Source organism: Salmo salar, chromosome ssa28 (assembly GCF_905237065.1).
Source record: "Salmo salar chromosome ssa28, Ssal_v3.1, whole genome shotgun sequence".
NCBI lineage: Eukaryota > Metazoa > Chordata > Actinopteri > Salmoniformes > Salmonidae > Salmo > Salmo salar.
The window spans coordinates 11,849,107-11,860,661 of record NC_059469.1 but is presented as its reverse complement, the minus strand read 5'-3'; positions in this window follow the sequence as shown (position 1 = coordinate 11,860,661).

Genomic DNA, 11,555 nt, shown 5'->3' with positions numbered 1-11,555 from the left:
CATGGCTGAGTTAGTGACAATAACAAATGTGATTTTGCTTGTCCTTTTAAGCCACTGTAAATCCGCTCCACAGTGACCTATCAACTTGAAATATGTCATCGCTATCATAGACAATGAATTTGGTATTGATATCTCAAAAAACAAGGAAACCATTAACAACTCATTCTTTGGATATCTAACACTAACGCTCAAAATCATCTTTTCGTCATGAATGCCAGATTTTGTATTTAGTGACATAAAGGAAGTTAGTTTCTACATGATGGAGTGCTTACTTTATCCAACTGATCTTGTGTCGTTTCTGTCATCCAGTGAACCCTGTTCATTGCAGCTTGCAGCTATATTAGTTGCATTTACGGCTTGATGAGAGAGAGCGGACGGGAGGGAATCTAATACAAGAGGAGTGAGAGAGGGGAAAAGGGGAGGAATGGAGAAAGTAATCAAATTACATTGCTCATAATAATATTTTATGTCTCACCTGTCATCCATTGTAATGACTTTGAACCCAGACAGGCTCTGTTCCACTAGGATGCAATACAAAAAGTACCACTCCCTCCCATGATCACTAACCTACCAACATCTGATTCTGTTTCACCAAATGAACAGATTTTGGCCTACTCTGTTTAGAGACATGCCGGATGCAGGGTGATGTTTATATAGATGTATTGTATTCCACGGTGGGAGTTGTTTGTGTCATCTTATTGTTCTGTATTGCCATAAGCTGTGAAAATGACATTTCCCCAATGAGGAAAGTCAATAAGAAGTGTAAAACACAGAACAAATACAGTAGAATAACAGAAAGCGTTTTGTGAATGACTGGAGCCTTTAAACCACATGTCAAACTCAATCCCTGGAGGGCCGCAGTGTCTGCAGCAGGTTCTCATTCCTCCCTGCCACTTAATTTATCAAATAAGGTCATTGATTGGCTGGGAAGTCAACACACCTGGTTTTTCAGGTTGAAATTGGAAACTAATTGAAAGGGAAGGGCCCATAAGTAAGCATTTCACTGTTAGTCCACACCTGTGTCGAATAACATTTGATTTGAAGAATGGAAAGCTGACACTGTGCCCCTCCAGGAACTGTCTTCTTGGTAAGCAACTCCAGTGTAGATTTGGCCTTGTGTTTTAGGTTATTGTCCTGCTGAAAGGTGAATTCATCTCCCAGTGTCTGGTGGAAAGCAGACAACCAGGTTTTCCTCTAGGATTTTGCCCGTGCTTAGCTCCATTCAGTTTCTTTTTATCCTGAAAAACTCCCCTGTCCTTAACGATTACAAGCGTACCCATAACATGATGCGGCCACAACTATGCTTGAAAATATGGAGAGCGGTATTCAGTGATGTATTGGATTTGCCCCAAAAATGACCTTTTTTTCAGAACAAAAAGTGAATTACTTTGACACATTTTTTTGCAGTATGACTTGTTTAATGTCTTGTGTAATTAATAACTTTGTTAATTGTGTAATAAATATCTTCACCATGCTCAAAGGGATATTCAATGTCTGCTTTTTCATTTTTAACCACTATTATTGCACACAGTCCATGCAACTTATTATGTGACTTGTTAAGCAAATTTTATTCCTGAACTTATTTAGGCTTCAATAACGAAGGGGTTGAATACTTATTGACTCAAAACATTTCAGCTTTATATTTTTAAGAAAAAGAAAACATATTTCCACTTTGATATTATGGGGTATTGTGTGTAGGCCAGTGACAATTTTTTGTTGTTGATTTAATACATTTTAAATTCAGGCTGTAACACAACAAAATGTGGAAAAGGCTAAGGGGTGTGAATACTTTCTACAGTCGGTTACTTTAGCCATACCACTCAATATCTCATGGCTGCTCGTGGAAATTATAAGGTCAATCTCAATGTGACCCACCAAATTCAGATGCTTGAAAACCCCATTCGGAAAAAAAGTTTGAAAACCACATTTGATTTGTGTACCCCAAAAACCAAAACTGAACATATTTTATTTTTTACTTCAAAGATAATAGTTTCCGTATAGTTTGTTTTTCAAACAGGTTTGTTAATGATTTAATTTCAGTTAACTAAATAGTTTTTCATGATTAGTTTTCATTTGTTACAGTTTTTCGTTTACTATAATAACCTTGCTTCATACAATGCGCCGATGATGACATGGCATACAGAGGTGGCAGAGACTGGGATGGAGCAGAGAGGTGGAGATCCCCCCCCTCTTTCTCTCTCTCCTTTCCTCCTTCCATCAGTTAGATTTATTGCCTGTGTAGCTGTGGCTCTCAAACCTCTGTCCCCAGTCACTGAGCAGGGAGGGTTGGGTTGTAATGACACTGAGCAGGGAGAGGAGTGGCAGTAGAACGACACTTTGTGAATGAGGTAACACATACACACAGCCCTGTCTTTATCTCTGACACGAAGCAGAGGTCACACACACACAAGGTGACACAAATAGTGTCTCACTGACATAACCGTGTGTGACACAGCCCTGTCTCTGTCTGTGACTTGAAGCAGGGGTGAGGAGGGTTGGAGACAAATCTGTCTACTTGTCATACAGCACCCTGTGCCAATTCTGAGAGAGACAGGATGACTAATATTACAGTTTCACCATTAATGTTTATTCAACAATCACTCAACCCTCTGTGTGTGTTATGGTGGAAATTACGAGATTATGTTATAATGCTATTATTGCATCAAATGGTTGTTTTATGCAACAGAATATGGGGTTGTTAAACGCTCATCTGTGTGTGTGTGTGTGTCACGTGGAACAGGTGAACCCAAGAGCAGACTCAGACGAGAAGACTGGGATGAAATAAGCAAGGTATTTATTGGAACACAGGGGGAAGATGGAGTGTAGGTCAGGGGAAGCTCGGGCGGGTTGCCGGAAACCAGGTGCGAGAGCGAGAGGTGTTGGGACAGGGTAAGCAGCTCCGGAGGGGAATCCAAGGGAGCCGTAGAGTGGGGAAACCAGGACAGAGTAGCAGGACTGACGAGAAGTTGGACTGGAGACAGGGTCCAGAGTCAGAGTGGGCAGAACTGTAGCGGAGAGGAAAACAGCGTCAGGCAGGGAAAACAGGCACAACAGGATCTAAACAGGAACATGGACTGACTGAGCAGAGATTACGATCTGGCAGTGTGGAAGAGGCAGGACTGAGTATATGTAGAGGTCTTGATTATGGAACAGGTTGCAGCTGGTGGGGATCTGCTCTGACTCCAGCACACCTGTCTCCGTCCACACAATCACACACATACACACACAGAGAGAGAGAGAGAGAGAGAGAGAGGAAGAGAGTACTGGGGGAGTGGTGGCAGGTCAAGGAGACACAGGATGAGCACTAGAGGGCGTGGCAGGAGCAGATGTAACAGTGTGTTCTACTGAGGATGGGCCTCTGGGAGATAACACTGACAGGAGATTTACGATGTCTTTTGGGTGATAAAACCTAAAGAGACCGCATTCCAGAGCATGAGTTAATGTTTCTGTTCTGTATGGTACCAGGGATAGAGAACTGTTTTAACAGCAGATACTGTCTGCTGTGAATTATATGTATCTTTCATACATATCTTAACCTTGTGACCCATTCTATACATCTGTTGTTGGTCATGTAGGTTGAAAGGGGTGTATCTTGGCTATAAAATACCTTTGTACTTTTGTCTCTGGGCTCTCAACAAATCATCCGAGGGTGATTCGTCAACAAGTTATCATTATCGTAGAGCACTCAATTTATTCACTTTATATGTGTGCGTTGTATTGACCTGCTCCCTTATTAATAAGTGATTCAAGATTTAGTTGAAGTATAACTCTGACTTGTGTGACACGTTTGCCTCTCCTTGTTTGATAGTAAAGAAATGAACCACCAGTGTGTGTGCTTGCCCTGACACCACGTGTGATTGTGTGACAGAGGGGTCTTGGTGTTCTGCTTAGGGGCCTCATTATCCCAGACCCCTGTCACTGGGTATGATGGGGGCTCTCACCTCACAGGCCTGTCTTTGACACGCCAAACCATATCTGTCACACACACGTGCGTTTTCACACACATATGTACTCACGAACACACACACGGCACGCACACACACGTGAGCACACCCAGGCAAACATGGGTACACAAATGCATAGACAGCACACAATCGCACACAGGCAAACATGAGCACACACATACACACTGGAATTAAATGACCTTCTCTGCAGCCAAACCATTCCATTTGCTTTTGAAGAATCTGATTCAAGACTGATCCAATTTTTCCCATTGACTAAGAAGACATAGCAATGTACAGCCCCTAACAATGGAGAACTTGCATTCTGTTACTGCTGTGGATTCTATTAGATACTGTAAGTATATGACTCTTCTATAACCCAATGACCAAATACACACTATAGCTGTTAGCTACCCCTCAGGAGTACAGAGAATCTGACAACAAACTGCAATTATAATGTCCCCTCATCCCCTCTAACCCCTCCCCACATACACACACACACACTCAGAACCCTGCAATCCAATTCTCACTTTGTGACGCAGACCCAGTGTTGCCAGGCAATAGCTTATCGATGGTCCAGTGAACTTGGCAAGCCCAATACTGACTGTCGCTACTCCCCCGCCATCTACCCATCTACAGGTAACTGCCAAAATAAAGGAAACACCGACATAAAGTGTATTAATAGGGCTTTGGGCCACCACGATCCACCAGAACTGTTTCAAGTGTCTGGAACTCTATTGGAGGGATGCAACACCATTCTTCCACAAGAAATTCCATAATTTGGTGTTTTGTTGATGGTGGTGGAAAACGCTGTCTCAGGCACCAGTCCAGAATTTCCCATAAGTGTTCAATTAGTGAGACAGAGACACACGCACAGCCTTAAAACACCCTATGCTCCTTTGAGACCCCTCTATTCTAGCCATGAGAGTCAAAATAATGGCCAACTGGGCATTGTTATACATGAACCTGAGCATGATGGGATGTTAATTGCTTAATTAACTCAGAAACCACACCTGCCTTCAATATACTATGCATCCCTCATTTACTTAAGTGTTTCCTTTAGTTTGGCAGTTACCTGTATCTTTCTATGAATGCACTATAAATACTTTTAACTCTACTATGTCAAAATGATCAAACAATCTCAGTGTAACTCAATTTGCTACCACAGGGTTTCTGTGTGTTGGTCATCAATCGAAATTATCAATCAATGGAACCCAATTAAACACAGTTAAATCCACTTAAAAACAACACATGTGCAATAGGGACTGGGTGCTATACTGGACATAAAATGGCTGTACCAGAGTCTAGCAATGAAGTGATGTTTGAGGACGTATCAGAGTCTAGCAATGAAGTGATGTTTGAGGATGGATTTGAATTGATCATATAAGACCCTTTTTCCCTGTGGTTCAGCACTCATGGTTTGTTGCAGCAGCTTTTCTCTTTGACAACAAACATTGCCATCTAGTGAAATTCATGTCATAGCAGGGGTCTGGATGCCAATAAAAAGAGTGCATCTCAATAGCCTAGAGTAGCCTCTTTTTCTCTGTGTTTTCAGTTCAGTCCAGATGAAGGGAAGGAGATGAGGAAAGGAAACCACTTTAGACTATTGAGATGCACCTGCAAGACTGCTCACTATGCATACACCCTATATAGTATGTCTGTAGTGACAGCCTAATGCCAAGATCCTGGATCCCTGTCACCTGTCCTGGAGTCAGAAAAACACAGAAACACAACATAATGCTCAATAGCATAGATAAGAAACATCAGAGACCTATTGCTTTTCAGAAGTGCAGCCCAGTGCCAGACGTGCTTGTCTTTTTGTCTCTCCTCACATCTACCCATTACGTGTTCTTATGCTCACACAGAAAGACAATTAGATCCTATTGTCTTAATAGACAGCACCAAAACTCAAATACTGGCGTGACAGTTACTCAGCTACTGACGTGACAGTTACTCAGCTACTAACGTGACAGTTACTCAACTACTGACGTGACAGTTACTCAGTGACTGACGTGACAGTTACTCAGCTACTGACGTGACAGTTACTCAGCTACTAACGTGACAGTTACTCAACTACTGACGTGACAGTCACTCGGCTACTGACGTGACAGTTACTCGGCTACTGATGTCAGTTACTCAACTACTGACGTGACAGTTACTCAGCTACTGACGTGACAGTTACTCGGCTACTGACGTGACAGTTACTCAGCTACTGACGTGACAGTTACTCGGCGACTGACGTGACAGTTACTCGGCGACTGACGTGACAGTTACTCGGCTACTGACGTGACAGTTACTCGGCTACTGACGTGACAGTTACTCAGCAACTGACGTGACAGTTACTCAGCTACTGACGTGACAGTTACTCAGCTACTGACGTGACAGTTACTCAGCTACTGACGTGACAGTTACTCAACTACTGACGTGACAGTTACTCGGCTACTGACGTGACAGTTACTCGGCTACTGACGTGACAGTTACTCGGCTACTGACGTGACAGTTACTCGGCTACTGATGTGAGTTACTCAACTACTGACGTGACAGTTACTCAACTACTGACGTGACAGTTACTCAGCTACTGACGTGACAGTTACTCAGCTACTGACGTGACAGTTACTCAGCTACTGACGTGACAGTTACTCAACTACTGACGTGACAGTTACTCAGCTACTGACGTGACAGTTACTCAGCTACAGACGTGACAGTCACTCAGCTACTGACGTGACAGTTACTCAGCTACTGACGTGACAGTTACTCAACTACTGACGTGACAGTTACTCAGCTACTGACGTGACAGTTACTTAGCTACTGACGTGACAGTTACTCAACTACTGATGTGACAGTTACTCAGCTACTGACGTGATAGTTACTCAACTACTGACATGACAGTCACTCAGCTACTAACGTGACAGTCTCATCCAGTGTGTGTCAGTGGCCCCTGTCGCTCTCTCTCTCTTCATCAGCCTGCTAGTGGTCTCAACGTCTCATCGTCTCATCGTCTGTTTGTCTCGTCTCTGCAGCGTGAATTACGACAGGAGAGAGATGAATCAAAAATGCACTTAAATGTCTTGCAGCCTGATAGAACGAGTGATGGAAAAAAATTGAAACGAGTGAGATTGAAAAAGCTATTTTGTTGCTTGTGAGGCATGGGAATAATGAACCACACAGAAATACACACATACACATGCATTGACACAAAAACACACATACAAACACAAACATATAGTGAATCAAACGGCTAAGAACAAGAAACAACAAGTAAAGAACAGATGATATGAGAATATACTGCGAGAGGGGATACCCAGCTCCCCTGTGGTGGCTGAACCAGTATTTTCTATGTAAAGTACTGTCTGACAAAGTACACTTTGGATCTTTGGAGGAGAACAACAGAACACAATAACAACTTTTAGTGGACCGAGTTGGTCTGTGGAATGAACCAAAAAGAACTGTTGGATTGAAATGTGATGTTTTGTGTAGAAAGTTGTTTTGTCTTGTTTTGTCTACAGCCCTCTCTTGTTTTTGTGATTTGTATTGAAAAAAACAATACAAATTAAAATAAATACAATTCATTGATTGAACTAAGTAGCTAGGGAATATGAGCGATGGTGATCTATATACAAGACAGTATGGAAGTCATGCTACGGTAGTTGTTATGCATGACTCGATATCAGGGCGTCTACCAAACACTTAACATTCCCATCATCACCTTCCCACAGGAAAAATCATTTATTTCATCCAATTAATGAGACATTGCCTTATTGTCCTCGACTTGGTTCCAAAGGAGTTGAGCGCAGGGTTATCTAAAATTCACTAATTTGAGAAATTTAATGACTCCGTACTTCTACGACAATGACATTGATTTATAGCACTTATTTTCCTCTGTCACAATAATGCCACTGCATCCGAAACCCCAGGATTCATTCATTAATGTATTGTTCCCCATTAGTAATCCAATTACACAATCTGGCGGCTGCCATGAATTCAACTGATCGTTTTTTAATTACATAGGTGCATTTAACTCATTTGCGGCTTTTTAAATTAAACAATTCAGATATTTGGGATTAAGTAGGATGCAAGGGTGGTATTTGTGGTCGATAAGTGAAAAATAATGAATCTAGGTGCTTTGACAAATCCCTGGCTGACATGGCCCATTACTTAACTCCTTAGAGTATACAGTATATATATTTTTAATAGGGTAGCTATATTTCCTGGGGGATATTACAAGAAACAGCAAGTAAACACCACAGTAGCACTATGCCACAATTAGGCCAAGTCAATGATTAAATACCTGATTTGTTTAAAACCAAAAATACTTTAAGCTCTAGTGGCATCTTTAGCCTTGGAGAGAGGTTCAAATCGTTTTAGGTCGGAATCAGGAGGAGGAAGTCGATATTCAAACATATCCCGTGGACTTTAGAAATAAGGACTGAGAGATGTTGACAAATAGCTAATCAGTCAAAGGGAAGATAAATTGAACTTCACATGTTGTATCTTTTGGCCAAGATAATAATCCACCACGGAGCTGCACTGACTGATAAGAAGAATCTATCTTTCTCTTATTCCTCTTCAGCTCTAGGCCTTCTGTGTGTGTGTCTCTATCTCTCTATATTTCTCTCTCTCTCTCTCTCTCTCTCTCTCTCATCCAGCTTTCTTTCTCCCTCCTCCTCCAGTCCCTACACAGAGCCTCAGCTGTAGAAGTTGTGGTTGGCCAGGGCAGCTTCTCCAGCTATCCTGAGGCTGTCTGGGCTAAAGGCTACTCAAATATCAGATCCTCCCCAGCTCCCAGGACTCGTCCTTACCTCAGCAGCACAGAATGTTCTGAAATCTAAGTTGAATACCTCTCAACGTTTAAATGTTACACCTCCAGGGGAAATTAGTAGTCAGTTGACAAGAGGAAGGAAGATTCCTTACTGTAAGTAATGCGGTGTATATTCAACCCGCGGTATGACTGCCCTAGCTGGCTGGATCAAACAGGGAATATATCACACGTGTCTGTTTATACTATAGTGTGAGATCACACCTCCTCTAACACTGATGAAACCAGAGAGGGAGTGACAGCCATTAGCTAGCTGTCACTTACAATCAATCATCTATATGGAGACACACACACACGCATACACTAAATAGATGCACACACACACACACATACACACTAAATGCAAAAACAGTGTACCAGCAGAATCACACATAGGACACAGCGAAGTCATAGCTTCAGGAGCTGAGAAGTCAACTGTCGCCCTCTGGACCAGAGTCTAATACCAGGGTGTTACACACACACACACACATCACAGCCCTGTCATCCAATCTACTGGGTTGCATCTTCCACTCACCATCCCATTCACCATGACGACCTTCAATAGGACAGCTTGGCCATAACACCTGTTTTCTCTCCATCCCTCCCTCTCTTTCCCACCCTCTTTCTCTACCCATCCTGATTTATATGCCCAGGAGAGAAGGTAATGGCTACTTAGAGAAGAAGGGAGAGCGGCAGAAGAGGAGAAAGGAGGAGAGATTTCATTGGTGACATCATGCCTCCCCCTGTCTGTCCCCCAGCCCTGTTAAAGATGGGTGTGAGGGAGTCGGGACATCATGGTCTGGTACTATAAATAGCCGCTACTGTCCTTGGTGGGACAATCTTTTTCTGGACGATAGCTGATGAGAAGTGCCTTTTGACCTCCATCAAGAAGTGTGTGTGTGTGTGTGTGTGTGTGTGTGTGTGTGTGTGTGTGTGTGTGTGTGTGTCAGCCCCTCTGGGATAAACACTGTCTCTCTAAAATTACAGCCCTTCAGTTAAGATGCTCCTGATATTGGACCTGAACAAAGGAGAATTGTCACCATTCTTCTAGAAATGCCAGATTTGAAGCCTAAACTCATGTCACCATCCTTCTAGAAATGCCAGATTTGAAGCCTATATGACTGATATATTGATAAATCTGCTCCTTCATTGTTAAACCAATCCTGACATCAGCCTTTGAGCTGTGCCCACATTCTGACAAACTGCATAACAAATCTATTCTGTAACTTGTATCCATCATTCTATTATATAATCAAAGAGTAAGTTTAGAAAGTTAGCAAATCCCTCTGCACCTCTAAAAGGTGACAGGCCAGAAATGAACTGAGCTTAATAGAAGAAGAGAAAAGTGACAGTGAAGTGGTAGAGTCTACGATGGGTCTACAAGCACACATACGCACACACACAGATACACACACTTTTAAGGGTGGTCTGCCTGCTTAAGCGCTCTGGGACGTTCATGCGTGTCGAGACTGCTGAACCTCTGGGAAATCAGGGGCCGGGAAACCGCCAGCCTCCCGGAAACATCCCGGACTTCTAACACTTCTAACATCTGACATCCTACTGAAATGTGGAGTTGCCAAACCACCTGCCGCATCCAAGCTTCATGTAACCCTGATGAGAGAGACAGGACAGAGAGTGGTGAAACGGGCCTCATTTGTTACGGTTTTAGATCTCAATTCTCTCTCTCTCTCTCGGCTCTCTTGCCAACTTTCTCATTGAGCTATAGCTCTGGAAGTGTCCGAGGATGGCTATAATGAGAACAAACCCCTAGATATTATTGATCTATGCCTTCAATTACCTTCCCACGCTCAATTATTTAATAAGGCTTCTATCTATCGCTCTCTCTAGAAGTTGTTCAAAGAGACACGAAGAAGGTTAAACTCCAAACTCACTCACTCAGATTGATCTAAAGTGGAGTTTTGCAAGACAAAGTATCTACGTGCCAAAGCACATTAGGTTTGATTTTCATACTACATTCTATGAAATAATGCACTTTTAAATAATTATTCGAAAATGGTTAAGTGTTGCGCGGCTGCTGCAGTCTTGTTACATAAAATCTGTAGATAATGGAATGAATAGCACTCCATAGGATAATCTTAAGTAATGAATGTATCGCCCCGCATTTGTGTACAGATATATGTTTATACTTTGGGAGTGATGTCCATTTCATTCTCCACAATGCATACAATGTCATGATTTGTAAATCACTCTATTGGGCTTAAGAGTATATCCTACCTATCTCAGCCATTATATCTCTGTGTTGAATAGGTTAACCAGTCGCTTTAACTATACATAACCACTAATAACACCAGGCTCTTCTAATATCCTCACATTCTAAACATAGTAGTCAATTCCAATTAAAAGTAGTGGCCGTAACAATGCGTTTCACAAATCCCTTGTCGCAGAGCTAGTTTATGGAAATGCGAAACCTTGTTATGCCTGAACACCGGAAATCTCCTCCTGCCTTATCTCCTAATGATAGGACAGAGTGTGAGTCTTCTCTGGGCTTGAGCCTCTTGCCTCCCTTCGTCTCAGCCTCGCTGGGGGATAAGACTAATCTGTATTCAGTGAAAGATGGAGAGTCAGCCTGCTCACTCTGACTGCAGGTATCTACCAGGTAGTCTGTAGAAAAGCCTCTTTATAAGAGAATATACTGGGCAGGCCGGAACCCTGCAATGCAGTGTACCGTATGAATGCAGGGGCGTAACTTGGTGGGCAGTTTAGATATGTGTCCAGAAGCTGCCAACACTGGAGGGTATCAGGTATCGCCCTCACTTTGAGTTGAGACTTGGGGTGAGCTTGTTGTCTTCCCAACCCCT